The sequence below is a fragment of the Lynx rufus genome, unplaced genomic scaffold (genome assembly GCF_022079265.1).
Source record: "Lynx rufus isolate CCGP_SWC_20201006 ecotype Redwood Valley unplaced genomic scaffold, mLynRuf1.p SCAF_9, whole genome shotgun sequence".
NCBI lineage: Eukaryota > Metazoa > Chordata > Mammalia > Carnivora > Felidae > Lynx > Lynx rufus.
This window is the reverse complement of record NW_025814897.1, coordinates 42,752,156-42,767,528: the sequence shown is the minus strand read 5'-3', so window position 1 is coordinate 42,767,528 and position 15,373 is coordinate 42,752,156.

The window sequence follows — 15,373 nt, the reverse complement described above, 5'->3', positions numbered from 1 at the left end:
ATACTTATTGTACTTCATGGTAAAAACTTCAGTTTTGTCACTAATATTTTCCATAGTGTGAACAAATACCTCAAATAAAAATCTTATGTTGAAAGAGTTTAATTTGATGATGTATTTGAATTAATAGGATGATGTAAAATTATAACTAAGATATTTCTTTTTGTAAAATCAATAGGTGCAAATTAAATAAATTTTCATGACTTGTAGCTACATAAAGACAAATATAACCAAGCTTTATTTCACAGCTGTACAGGGCAACAAGCAAAAGGAGATTAATAATATCTCTTGCATTCCCTGCAGTCAGTAGAAGTCTCCTTCATAGGAATGTACAACATAGACTGACATGGAAAAAGTAAAAGCCGTTGGGAATACTGAGAGACAAAAAGTGAGGTGAACCAAGAACATGCATAAATATAGAATTAATGATACATTCAATGTACCTTTTATATTGAGATTTATTATCTACCAAGCACATTTTGTGGGATACATAGTATTATAGGTAATAACTTCTAATTATTGTAATAAACCATATCAAATGCAATCCAAAATCTCAGTGACTTAATGTAAAAAAAGATTTGTTTCTTGCTTACCCTATATGTCCAGTGATGGTTTGACAAGTACTCACCCTATATGTCCAGCAGGGTCTGATCCATGTAGCCACTCAAGGATTCAGGCTGATCAAAGTTTATCAACTCTGAGGCAGGAAACAGAGAATGGAGGAACATAAATGGCTTTTGTTTTTACTCTTTCATCCCAGAACTAAAACAGAGAATGCAGTATTTATGAGAATTATAGTCTCTGTGCTACATATATATATAATCAGGTAGCTTGATCTCATTTTCATATACAAAAGAATTTTCTGAAAATTATAAAACTAGTAAATCTAGTAAATGGTGGAGCCAACAGTGAAGCCCAGGTCTTTTCCTCTTAATCACCTCAGCAGGTTAAGAAGTAATTCCAAATGCACTCTTACACGTCAACTTCCTGTGTTTAATTAGAACGTTAAAAGGAAGATCTTTAAGAAAAGACTAACTTTACTAAATAGGTAGAGCTATGTCACTAATTGAAAAAAGTAAAATACAAAAGATTCTAAGAGGAATGTTTACTTGGATACATACTAACACTGTCTGATCAAAAGTCTTTTTTAGTGTGAATGAGTTGAAAACATTTAAAAATATAATTAAATAAATTAACATGCACTGTTGATTACTGTGAGACTGGTCACTCAAAAAATAACAATAATTCTTCTTTTTTTTTTTTTATAAATTTCTTTTTTTTAATGTTTATTTATTTTTGAGACAGAGAGAGACAGAGCATGAACGGGGGAGGGTCAGAGAGAGAGGGAGACACAGAATCTGAAGCAGGCTCCAGGCTCCAAGCTGTCAGCAACAGAGCCCGACCCAGGGCTCAAGCTCACGGACCGCGAGATCATGACCTGAGCCGAAGTAGGACGCTTAACTGACTGAGCCACCCAGGCGCCCCAATAATTCTTCTTTCTAATCATGCTCTTCTCATTTGATTTGTTCTAATATTTGTCACATTGTAGTTATCTCCCTGGTGATAAATTGTGATACTGCAAACACTAACAAAATTAGGCTGGAGGGAAAAGCTGATTATGGAACAAAGGGCTTCTTGCCCATACACAAGTAACCTGGTAATCATCAACTATGAGAAACTTTAGAGGAAAATGAAAGTACACTATATAAAAGGGAGTCTAATGATCAGATATGATATAAAAAGAAGAGGAAATTGATCATTTAGCCTTCCAAGGGCTCTGGATACAATCAACTGAACAATCAGCTTTCACCCACAGTCAGCCACCATCTTCTTAGGCTATTGGCAACACTTCAGAGATAAGAAAAGTAGTATAATTTTGATAGGATAGGGAAAAAATGATATATTTCTGAGCACTTCCAAAAAATGAGTATTTTAGGTTTTCTCTCTTGAATCCCACAGTGTTAATTTTGTAACACTGTTTCATTTGATGGATTAAGGGGAATTCATGAGCATGTTTGTGTGTTCACACTGCAGAATACACAATTATTGGGAAACTTACTTCCTTTGAAGATTACTGTATTCCTGTTACCTGCAGTAGAATTCTATGTACACAAAATTAAAATGTATTGTATCTTATGTTAATAGATGAGCATTCCTTATTCCCTACTTTCTCCTGGAGAGTACTATGGGTGACCTCACCAGAGAGGGAATTCGGGGAAACTTTCCCTATCCTTGTCTAATCACCTGTGCCACTCTCCATTCTAGTATACAAAAGCCTGAAAACTATGCATTTACTTATTAAATGAATATTTTCTGAGGTTTTACTGGTTGCAAGCACAATTCTTGTTTTTATAGCCCATAGTTTTAGGAGAGTCAATAAGTTGGCATTGGACTTAAAAGTCCTGTGGAACATCATTCAAAGCTATCTTTACATAATATGTTTTCTCTCCACAAACACATGCGCACACAAAAGTATGTAGTCACACCCCAGAACCGTCCTTCACAGTCATTATGTTCTCTGAAATGATGATGGATCAGAATATAAACTAAAGCAAATGGTGTCCAAATTATGGGGATTTTCAAAGCAGTTAAAAAAAAGTGAATGTGTCCAGCATATTATTGCAAATGATTTATCAATTAAACAATATCAAAGAAAAGCTCTCTACTCTCAGTGCTATTTCATGTGTGTATGCATGTGTGCACATTCAAAAGAGAGAACAAAAATAAATCTCAGAATAAATCTCAGTCCTTCAGTGGAATAAATTTATATTTTTTGTAAACATTATCAAAAACCAACACCAGTCCATACATTGACATTTTGAAAACACTAATAGAGGGAATAGAAATTCAGGTCTTTTAGACAACTTTTTAAGTGTAGAACTTGGGATGAATTTTTTCACCTCTAAAGTAATCACACAATAGTTTGTGACCTGTAAATTATAACATATATGTAAACTTCTTAGCTTTGCTAAGTACAATATCAGTATACAAGAAGTTAACATTAGGAGAAGTTGGATGAATTGTATATGGGAATTCTCAGTACTAATTTTTGACTTCTAAAATCTAAAATTATTTCAATACAAAAAGCTTTATGTAAGATGAGGGGGTCGGGAGAGACATGGAACACTAAACAATAATATATAACTATATATATAATGTTAGATACATATAGTTATTGCTATATATAAATATATATATTGCTATATATATTAGATATATATAATTTCTTTTTCTTAATTGAATCCTTCTCATAGGCATTTAGAAACTCCCAAATGTCTCTCATCTTAAATATACAATGAAAGAAACCAACCCCATTTTATTTCAAATTTTCTACCCACCTCTCTGCCTTTTCCACAAACTTCTGGGAGGAATTTTCCCTGTTTAATATCTCAATTTACTCGCTTCTCATTTACTATTAAATCCATTCAAATCTGGCTTCTTTTCCCAATGTTCCACCAAAACAGTTCTCAATACAATCACCACTGACTTCCATATTGTTCAATCCAGTGGATGTATTTTAGTACTTACTTTACACAGGTCTCCCTTAGTGAAAGCTGCTTTTCCTTTTCCATTGGTCTCTAAGGTGATAAGTTCTGCCTTTCGACTCTCTGTATCTGCTACTTCCCTTGCTCTGTTTCAGGTTAATTATTAGTTGTTGGCATTACTCAACCTTCAATCTTAGGACTACAATACTTTCCATTCTATACACAAATAATTCATAATCTAGTGTATTTAGCTCAAAGCTTCTTCTGAGTTCCTGGCCTGTATTTTCAAGTTTCTTCTGAACTTTAATTGTTCAAGTGTACCTTAAACTCGATTGTCATTTCAGAGTCTGTTAGAATTATGATTATAGAGCTTATCTCACTGAAGAATGACTTAATCTACTCAAATAGCAGACCAGAGACTTTAAATTCTTCTTTGAGACTTGTTTTTACCTTTAGTCAATATACCAAATCTATCTCCAATTCCTACTGATTTAATCCCAATCTTCAAATTCAATTGCTTATCTCCATCTTTTTAATGCCAAATCCCCCAATCCAAACTGCCATTAATCTTGGCCTAGAGTTCAGCAATAAAATATTAGTCTTCTTGTATGCATTCAATTTTCTAGTAGGTTTTCCATAATGCTGTTAGTCTGTTCAAATAAAAAATATGTATTTATATCACATTACTGTTTAAAATTATTCAGTACTATTTTGAGAAAAAGAGAAAATTTATAATTTAACGCATGAAATGAAGCTTGCCTCCTCTTTAGCACCAACATATATCACATTCTACCTTGCGTTCTTTTTTTCAAATTAACTTTCTTTAACTTCCCTGGATTTGCCATGCATATTCCCTGTTTTACATCTTTGGAAATCCCTGCTATGGGAGGTTGTGATCATTGAACACCAGGATTAAGAACATGGTATCAAGGAACAAAGATGTATGTATGAATCTCTGATTTATTTATTTGCTCTGTGGATTTAAAGGGAATTTCTTACTACTTTTATTATTTTTATTTTTATTTATTTTTAATTTTTTTAATGTTTATTTATTTTTTGAGAGAGGGAGACAGAGCGTGAGCAGGGGAGGGGCAGAGAGAGAGGGGGAGACACAGAATCCAAAGCAGGCTCCAGGCTCTGAGCTCTCAGCACAGAGCCCGACGGGGGGCTCGAACCCATGAACCGTGAGATCATGACCCGAGCGAAGTCGGATGCTTAACCAACTGAGCCACCCAGGAGCCCCTATTTTTATTTTTTAAATGCTTATTTATGAGGGAGGAGGGGAAGATGGCGGCGTAGGAGGACGCTGGGCTCACCGCATGTCCTGCTGATCACTTAGATTCCACCTACACCTGCCTAAATAACCCAGAAAACCGCCAGAAGATTAGCAGAACGGAGTCACCGGACCCAAGTGCAGACGAGAGGCCCACGGAAGAGGGTAGGAAGGGCGGCGAGGCGGTGCGCACTCCACGGACTGGCGGGAGGGAGCCGGGGCGGAGGGGCGGCTCGCCAGCCAAGCAGAGCCCCCGAGTCCGGCTTGCAAAAGCGGAGGGGCCTGACGGACTGTGTTCCGACAGCAAGCGCGACTTAGCGTCTGGGAGGTCATAAGTTAACAGCTCTGCTCGGAAAGCGGGAAGGCTGGAGGACAAAGGGAGGGTGAGCTGCGGAGCCCCCGGATGACAGAGCTCAGTTTGGCAGGGAACAAAGGCACTCGCCAGCGCCATCTCCCCCGCCCATCCCCCAGCCAAAATCCCAAAGGGAACCGGTTCCGGCCAGGGAAATTGCTCGCTCCGCGCAAACACCCAACTCTGTGCTTCTGCGGAGCCAAACCTCCGGCAGCGGATCTGACTCCCTCCGGCTGCCACAGGGCCCCTCCTGAAGTGGATCACCTAAGGAGAAGCGAGCTAAGCCTGCCCCCCCTGCCGCCGTGCACCTTGCCTACCCACCCCAGCTAATACGCCAGATCCCCAGCATCACAAGTCTGGCAGTGTGCAAGTAGCCCAGACGGGCCACGCCACCCCACAGTGAATCCCGCCCCTAGGAGACGGGAAGAGAAGGCACACACCAGTCTGACTGTGGCCCCAGCGGTGGGCTGGGGGCAGACATCAGGACTGACTGCGGCCCCGCCCACCAACTCCAGTTATACACCACAGCACAGGGGAAGTGCCCTGCAGGTCCTCACCACACCAGGGACTATCCAAAATGACCAAGCGGAAGAATTCCCCTCAGAAGAATCTCCAGGAAATAACAACAGCTAATGAGCTGATCAAAAAGGATTTAAATAATATAACAGAAAGTGAATTTAGAATAATAGTCATAAAATTAATCGCTGGGCTGGAAAACAGCATACAGGACAGCAGAGAATCTCTTGCTACAGAGATCAAGGGACTAAGGAACAGTCACAAGGAGCTGAAAAACGCTTTAAATGAAATGCAAAACAAAATGCAAACCACCACGGCTCGGATGGAAGAGGCAGAGGAGAGAATAGGTGAACTAGAAGATAAAGTTATGGAAAAAGAGGAAGCTGAGAAAAAGAGAGATAAAAAAATCCAGGAGTATGAGGGGAAAATTAGAGAGCTAAGTGATGCACTAAAGAGAAATAATCTACGCATAATTGGTATCCCAGAGGAGGAAGAGAGAGGGAAAGGTGCTGAAGGGGTACTTGAAGAAATAATAGCTGAGAACTTCCCTGAACTGGGGAAGGAAAAAGGCACTGAAATCCAAGAGACACAGAGAACTCCCTTCAGACGTAACTTGAATCGATCTTCTGCACGACATATCATAGTGAAACTGGCAAAATACAAGGATAAAGAGAAAATTCTGAAAGCAGCAAGGGGTAAACATGCCCTCACATATAAAGGGAGACCTATAAGACTCGTGACTGATCTCTCTTTTGAAACTTGGCAGGCCAGAAAGAATTGGCGCGAGATTTTCAGTGTGCTAGACAGAAAAAATATGCAGCCAAGAATCCTTTATCCAGCAAGTCTGTCATTTAGAATAGAAGGAGAGATAAAGGTCTTCCCAAACAAACAAAAACTGAAGGAATTCATCACCAGTAAACCAGCCCTACAAGAGATCCTAAGGGGGACCCTGTGAGACAAAGTACCAGAGACATCACTACAAGCATAAAACATACAGACATCACAATGACTCTAAACCCGTATCTTTCTATAATAACACTGAATGTAAATGGATTAAATGCGCCAACCAAAAGACATAGGGTATCAGAATGGATAAAAAAACAAGACCCATCTATTTGCTGTCTACAAGAGACTCATTTTAGACCTGAGGACACCTTTAGATTCAGAGTGAGGGGATGGAGAACTATTTATCATGCTACTGGAAGCCAAAAGAAAGCTGGAGTAGCCATACTTATATCAGACAAACTAGACTTTAAATTAAAGGCTGTAACAAGAGATGAAGAAGGACATTATATAATAGTTACAGGGTCTATCCATCAGGAAGAGCTAACAATTATAAATGTCTATGTGCCGAATACCGGAGCCCCCAAATATATAAAACAATTACTCATAAACAGAAGCAACCTTATTGATAAGAATGTGGTAATTGCTGGGGACTTTAACACCCCACTTACAGAAATGGATAGATCATCTAGACACACGGTCAATAAAGAAACAAGGGCCCTGAACGAGACATTGGATCAGATGGACTTGACAGATATATTTAGAACTCTGCATCCCAAAGCAACAGAATATACTTTCTTCTCGAGTGCACATGGAACATTCTCCAAGATAGATCATATACTGGGTCACAAAACAGCCCTTCATAAGTTTACAAGAATTGAAATTATACCATGCATACTTTCAGACCACAATGCTATGAAGCTTGAAATCAACCACAGGAAAAAGTCTGGAAAACCTCCAAAAGCATGGAGGTTAAAGAACACCCTACTAACGAATGAGTGGGTCAACCAGGCAATTAGAGAAGAAATCAAAAAATATATGGAAACAAACGAAAATGAAAATACAACAATCCAAACGCTTTGGGACGCAGCGAAGGCAGTCCTGAGAGGAAAATACATTGCAATCCAGGCCTATCTCAAGAAACAAGAAAAATCCCAAATACAAAATCTAACAGCACACCTAAAGGAAATAGAAGCAGAGCAGCAAAGACAGCCTAAACCCAGCAGAAGAAGAGAAATAATAAAGATCAGAGCAGAAATAAACAATATAGAATCTAAAAAAACTGTAGAGCAGATCAACGAAACCAAGAGTTGGTTTTTTGAAAAAATAAACAAAATTGACAAACCTCTAGCCAGGCTTCTCAAAAAGAAAAGGGAGATGACCCAAATAGATAAAATCATGAATGAAAATGGAATTATTACAACCAATCCCTCAGAGATACAAACAATTATCAGGGAATACTATGAAAAATTATATGCCAACAAATTGGACAACCTGGAAGAAATGGACAAATTCCTGAACACCCACACTCTTCCAAAACCCAATCAGGAGGAAATAGAAAGCTTGAACAGACCCATAACCAACGAAGAAATTGAATCGGTTATCAAAAATCTCCCAACAAATAAGAGTCCAGGACCAGATGGCTTCCCAGGGGAGTTCTACCAGACATTTAAAGCAGAGATAATACCTATCCTTCTCAAGCTATTCCAAGAAATAGAAAGGGAAGGAAAACTTCCAGACTCATTCTATGAAGCCAGTATTACTTTGATTCCTAAACCAGACAGAGACCCAGTAAAAAAAGAGAACTACAGGCCAATATCCCTGATGAATATGGATGCAAAAATTCTCAATAAGATACTAGCAAATCGAATTCAACAGCATATAAAAAGAATTATTCACCATGATCAAGTGGGATTCATTCCTGGGATGCAGGGCTGGTTCAACATTCGCAAATCAATCAACGTGATACATCACATTAACAAAAAAAAAGAGAAGAACCATATGATCCTGTCAATCGATGCAGAAAAAGCATTTGACAAAATCCTGCACCATTTCTTAATAAAAACCCTTGAGAAAGTCGGGATAGAAGGAACATACTTAAAGATCATAAAAGCCATTTATGAAAAGCCCACAGCTAACATCATCCTCAATGGGGAAAAACTGAGAGCTTTTTCCCTGAGATCAGGAACACGACAGGGATGCCCACTCTCACCGCTGTTGTTTAACATAGTGCTGGAAGTTCTAGCATCAGCAATCAGACAACAAAAGGAAATCAAAGGCATCAAAATTGGCAAAGATGAAGTCAAGCTTTCGCTTTTTGCAGATGACATGATATTATACATGGAAAATCCGATAGACTCCACCAAAAGTCTGCTAGAACTGATACATGAATTCAGCAAAGTTGCAGGTACAAAATCAATGTGCAGAAATCAGTTGCATTCTTATACACTAACAATGAAGCAACAGAAAGACAAATAAAGAAGCTGATCCCATTCACAATTGCACCAAGAAGCATAAAATACCTAGGAATAAATCTAACCAAAGATGTAAAATATCTGTATGCTGAAAACTATAGAAAGCTTATGAAGGTAATTGAAGAAGATTTAAAGAAATGGAAAGACATTCCCTGCTCATGGATTGGAAAAATAAATATTGTCAAAATGTCAATACTACCCAAAGCTATCTACACATTCAATGCAATCCCAATCAAAATTGCACCAGCATTCTTCTCGAAATTAGAACAAGCAATCCTAAAATTCATATGGAACCACAAAAGGCCCCGAATAGCCAAAGGAATTCTGAAGAAGAAGACCAAAGCAGGAGGCATCACAATCCCAGACTTTAGCCTCTACTACAAAGCTGTCATCATCAAGACAGCATGGTATTGGCACAAAAACAGACACACAGACCAATGGAATAGAATAGAAACCCCAGAACTAGACCCACAAACGTATGGCCAACTCATCTTTGACAAAGCAGGAAAGAACATCCAATGGAAAAAAGACAGTCTCTTTAACAAATGGTTCTGGGAGAACTGGACAGCAACATGCAGAAGGTTGAAACTAGACCACTTTCTCGAACCATTTACAAAAATAAACTCAAAATGGATAAAGGACCTAAATGTGAGACAGGAAACCATCAAAACCTTAGAGGAGAAAGCAGGAAAAGACCTCTCTGACCTCAGCCGTAGCAATCTCTTACTCGACACATCCCCAAAGGCAAGGAAATTAAAAGCAAAAGTGAATTACTGGGACCTTATGAAGATAAAAAGCTTCTGCACAGCAAAGGAAACAACCAACAAAACTAAAAGGCAACCAACGGAATGGGAAAAGATATTTGCAAATGACATATCGGACAAAGGGCTAGTATCTAAAATCTATAAAGAGCTCACCAAACTCCACACCCGAAAAACAAATAACCCAGTGAAGAAATGGGCAGAAAACATGAATAGACACTTCTCTAAAGAAGACATCCAGATGGCCAACAGGCACATGAAAAGATGTTCAGCGTCGCTCCTTATCAGGGAAATACAAATCAAAACCACACTCAGATATCACCTCACGCCAGTCAGAGTGGCCAAAATGAACAAATCAGGAGACTATAGATGCTGGAGAGGATGTGGAGAAACGGGAACCCTCTTGCACTGTTGGTGGGAATGCAAATTGGTGCAGCCGCTCTGGAAAGCAGTGTGGAGGTTCCTCAGAAAATTAAAAATAGACCTACCCTATGACCCAGCAATAGCACTGCTAGGAATTTATCCAAGGGATACAGGAGTACTGATGCATAGGGGCACTTGTACCCCAATGTTCATAGCAGCACTCTCAACAATAGCCAAATATTGGAAAGAGCCTAAATGTCCATCAACTGATGAATGGATAAAGAAATTGTGGTATATATACACAATGGAATACTATGTGGCAATGAGAAAAAATGAAATATGGCCTTTTGTAGCAACGTGGATGGAACTGGAGAGTGTGATGCTAAGTGAAATAAGCCATACAGAGAAAGACAGATACCATATGTTTTCACTCTTATGTGGATCCTGAGAAACTTAACAGGAACCCATGGGGGAGGGGAAGGAAAAAAAAAAAAAAGAGGTTAGAGTGGGAGAGAGCCAAAGCATAAGAGACTGTTAAAAACTGAGAACAAACTGAGGGTTGATGGGGGGTGGGAGGGAGGGAGGGTGGGTGATGGGTATTGAGGAGGGCACCTTTTGGGATGAGCACTGGGTGTTGTATGGAAACCAATTTGTCAATAAATTTCATATATATAAAAAAATAAATAAATAAATGCTTATTTATTTTGAGAGAGAAAGAGAGGGAGCACGTGTGGGGAAGGGGCAGAGAGCAAGAGTCAGAGAATCCCAAGCAGGCTCCACCCTATCAGGGCAGAGCCTGATACATGGCTCGATCTCAGGAAGGTAGGATCATGCCCAGAGCCAAAATCAAGTGTTGAACACTTAACCAACTGAGCCACCCAGCTGCACCTTATCACTTTTAAACTTTAGTTTTTTTATCACTAAAATTAAGTTAGTAGTACTATTTACTTTATAGGTGTTCCAAGTATATTACATAAAATAAAAAAGAATAGCTAAAATCCAACATGTAAGTCACTAGCTTTGTGCCTTTTGACAAAGTCATCATTTTTACACATTGATCTCCACATCAATGAAAGAATATTTTGAGCACTATATGTTATATAATGTATGCATAATACTGATATGACATGCTTATTGCTTAAAATATGGGAATAAGAAGAAATAGTCCATTTCCCTTTATATTTCTATTTTTGGCAAAGAGTTATTTTGAACAAAACCATTAACCAAATACTGTAAATATTCTACATCTTGAATACTAAATATTCTATATATCCTGAATATTATAAAATTAAATTTTTTTTTACTTCAGTTTTATCTGTGCTCCATAAACTTAATATACATGAGAATCACCTGGGGGACTTTTAAAAATGCAACACTAATTCAGTAGGTCTGAAATGATTTCCAAAATTCTGCATTTCTAATCTCCCAAGTGCTGCTGGGATTCTCACCTTTAATTTACCTTTTAGACATATCAGCACGAATGGACAGAGAACACTCTCCTCAGCATAAACCAATCTATCAACATGAATTTGAAGTATTGTATATTTTCAAGTTATAATATGTATTCTGAAAGAAAGACGTGTATCCTTTCCATCATGGTAATTAAAACGTAAGGTTAGCTTTTCAATACAGAAATAGAAAAAAAAAAACACCCTTAAACTGATTTAAATGCTGGCTGATACAAATCAAATGGACTGTCAGAGCATGCTTTATACATTATAGATGTACAATAAATACTTAAAATGGGAATTCTAGGGATGAGCAGATTGTTCCTTGCAGAAATAATTGGAGTAGGGTGAAGGAAAAAAAAATTGAATGGTGATTTGAAGGGTGGATAGACATTAGAATCCTGTCACAGGGAGGAAGAAGATTTTAGGATGGTGGATGACATTGATCAAAGTCACAGATGCAAGAATGAAAATGGTATATATGGAGAGACCAAGAGAAGTTCATTTGGACTTACAGGACTTTGCAAAGTTTGGCTCTGAGCTGTAGTGCTTGACAGGCTAGTTAGCCTTGGTGTTTTATGAGCAATTTGCCACTAATAGGATTTTAAGGACCAATATTCGTGTCAGAAAAATCACAGGAAGGTTGACATTCGGTAGTATTTGTAGAACAATACTCAGTTGCATCTTGATATTCTTTCTTGAATGCTGCAGGAAAATGAACAACAGCTGGCGTGTCATGTCCTGCATTTTGGAAGTGTGTCTGCTAAGTGAGTGCCACTTCTCATGGATGCCACACCAGTATCAAAGTTGAGCATTTTCATGCCAAAGATTAGTGCCTGACACTAGCAGGTACTCAAGAAAATACCTGCTGTTTGACCAAAAGGATATCTGACCAGTAGACAGAGAAGGTCCTGATTACAGAAATCCTTCATACTTAAACATAGTATTAGTGGTAACACTTTTTGTTAGAAGTAAATGTGATACTGCCTTATTTTCTCAAAGAGAGTAGAAAAGAACCATACATATTTATTCAAAATTCAGTCTTATTACTACCTGTGTTTACTAATCAGAAGACTGAGATAACTAAGCAGGTAAACAGTAATTTTTAGAGGGATAATCCTTATTTGGAGCCCCTTTATGTCTGACATAAATAAAACAGACATTTTAACAATTAACTTCTCAAATACTGAAGGTCACAAATCATCTGAGAGACAATACTGTGCAACAATTTATTTAAGGAAATACTACTATTTAGAAGGGTTCCAGATTCCATGAAGAGGATATTAATTATGCATTATAAAATTTATCAATGAGTTTTTCTAGTTTGAAATACAGGGATTTATATTGCGTTATGGTTTTACACAGCTATTGTTCCAAATACCAACATGATGCTGTTCAAATTAAATTAGTATTCCAATACTACAAACTAAATTCTTATGCTAATTTTAAACTAGCAATGCAATTATATACATCTACCTCCTGGTATTTATTATTAATAGGAAGATAATAAAGTGGGTGATTAAGCATTTGCTAGTTACTCCTGTAATCACTGGACCAGCCTCTTGAGGAGGCCAGGTTCAATAACATGTCACCAAAATGATAAAATCTTAATGAGTCATTAACTGGCTGTGCAATTGTTAGAGACAGACTAGGGGTATTTTGTTGATCATAAAAGAGGAAGTTGAGGCTAAGAGATATAATAATTTGGGTGGCATTTATTAAGGCAGTATATATATCCTAATTCTGAGGGGTTTTTTATTTTCTCAATTTCAGAGGCTTTGAAGTATAGGCATATCATTTCCTCCTTTATCATGAGATACTTCATGTAAGAGTGATTTAAGAAAAACATTTCCAAGCCTCCTGGTACCTTTGGATCTGCATATTCAAATTTGTTCCAATTCAAAAGTTACCTTATATTTCCTCAATTTCAAAGTTATGTTGTTTATCTTTTTGTCTTCTGTTGCCATGGAGGTGGACAACCACAGGTGACAGTGACTTCTCTATTTTTATCACCTAATTTGGGTAAAATATATTTATGTGCATCTGGGTGGCTCAATCTGTTAGGCACCTGACTTTTGATTTTGGCTCAAGGTTCATGGGTTCGAGCCCCGTGTCAGGCTCTATGCTGACAGCATGGAGCCTACTTGTGTTTCTCTGTATCCCTCTTTCTCTGCCCCCACTCTCTTACAAACAAATAACATTAAAAAATATATTTATATATTAATCCAGATAGTTGATGCACTGTAGATTCTATTGTAGCTGCTACAACAGCGTGAGTTACTGAAAGTTGAATTTCCAGGTGGCATGAAGGATACAGTTTGTGTCCTTGTAATTAAGGAGTAGAGCTACAGGATAACCCCTGAGATAGGACTAGTCTTTCAGGTAGTCACCCAGCCCTGTAATGAGGCTTATACATCCACTCTCACATACCAGTTGGAGGTTATAATAGATCCTGATTAGAGGAAGGTAAAAAGATTCACAATGAGTCTGGCTGCCACGTTATTTGAGACATGTTTGTAAGGCCTATGGAGGATTATCACAGAGAGGGTTTGAAGAGCAGTGTGATGGCAGATTTTAAATATTTTACCCTGAGAGTCTTCACTTGTAAGAAAGAGTAATAAAATTAGTACTATTAAAAAGGTACTGATGAAAATCATTATTTAGCTTGAGGGAAAACTATATAAAATATAAAGCCTTCAAAAATGAATGGTCTTAGAAGAAAACATAGGGGATAATCTCCTTGACATAGGTCTTGGCAAAACACCAAAAGCAAGAACAAAAAAAAAGCAAAAAGAAACAAGTGGGATTACATCAAGTTAAAAAGCTTCTGCTTCTGCACAGCAAAATAAACCATCAACAAAAGAAAAGGCAACCTAACGGATGGAAGAAAATGTTCGGAAATCATATATTTGATAAGGGATAAATGGCTGACATATATACACCTTGGAATATATATATATATATATATATATATATATATATGGAATACATATATGGAATATATGTATAGGGAATATATACAGGGAATATATATATACAGGGAATATATATATGAATATATATATGGAATATATATATGAATATATATGTATGTGTATATGTATATACATGTATGTGTATATATATGTATGTATGGAACTCATACAACTCAACAGCAAAAGAAATCAGTTTAATAATGGACAGAGCAACTAAACACACATTTTTCAAAAGAATACATCCAAATGGTGAACAGGTCCATAAAAAGCTACTCCTCATCACTAATCATCAAGACAATGCCAATAAAAACCACTAGGAGATATTTTATACCTGTTAGAATGGCTATCATCAAAAAGACAAAAGATAAGAAGTGTTGCAAGGATGTGGAAAAAAGGGAACTTTTATGCACTATTGGTGGGAATGCAAATTGGTACAGCCACTCTGGGAAACATCATGGGGTGTGCTCAAAAAACTAAAAATGAACTACCATATCATACAGCAATTCCACTTCTGGGTATATATCTGAAGGAAACAAAATCACTGTCTAGAAAAGATATTTGCCCTCCTATGATCACTGCAGGATCATTTATAATAGCCAAGACATGGAAACAGCCTACGTGTCCAGAAACAGATGAATGGATTAAAAATGTGGTATGTATATACAATTGAGTATTATCCCTCCATAAAAAAGCAGAAAATCTTGACATTTACAAAAACATGGATAGACCCTGAGGGCATTATGCTAAGTGAAATAAGTCAGACAGAGAAAGACAGATACTGTATTGTCTCACGTATACATGGAATCTGAAGAAACAAACTCATAGAAACAGAGAACAGATTGGTTGTTGCCAGAATGGCAGTGGAGGTGGGAGGAATTAGGAGAAATAGGTGAAGGAGGTCAAAAGGCACAATTCCCAAGTCATAAGAAGAATAAGTTCTGAGGAT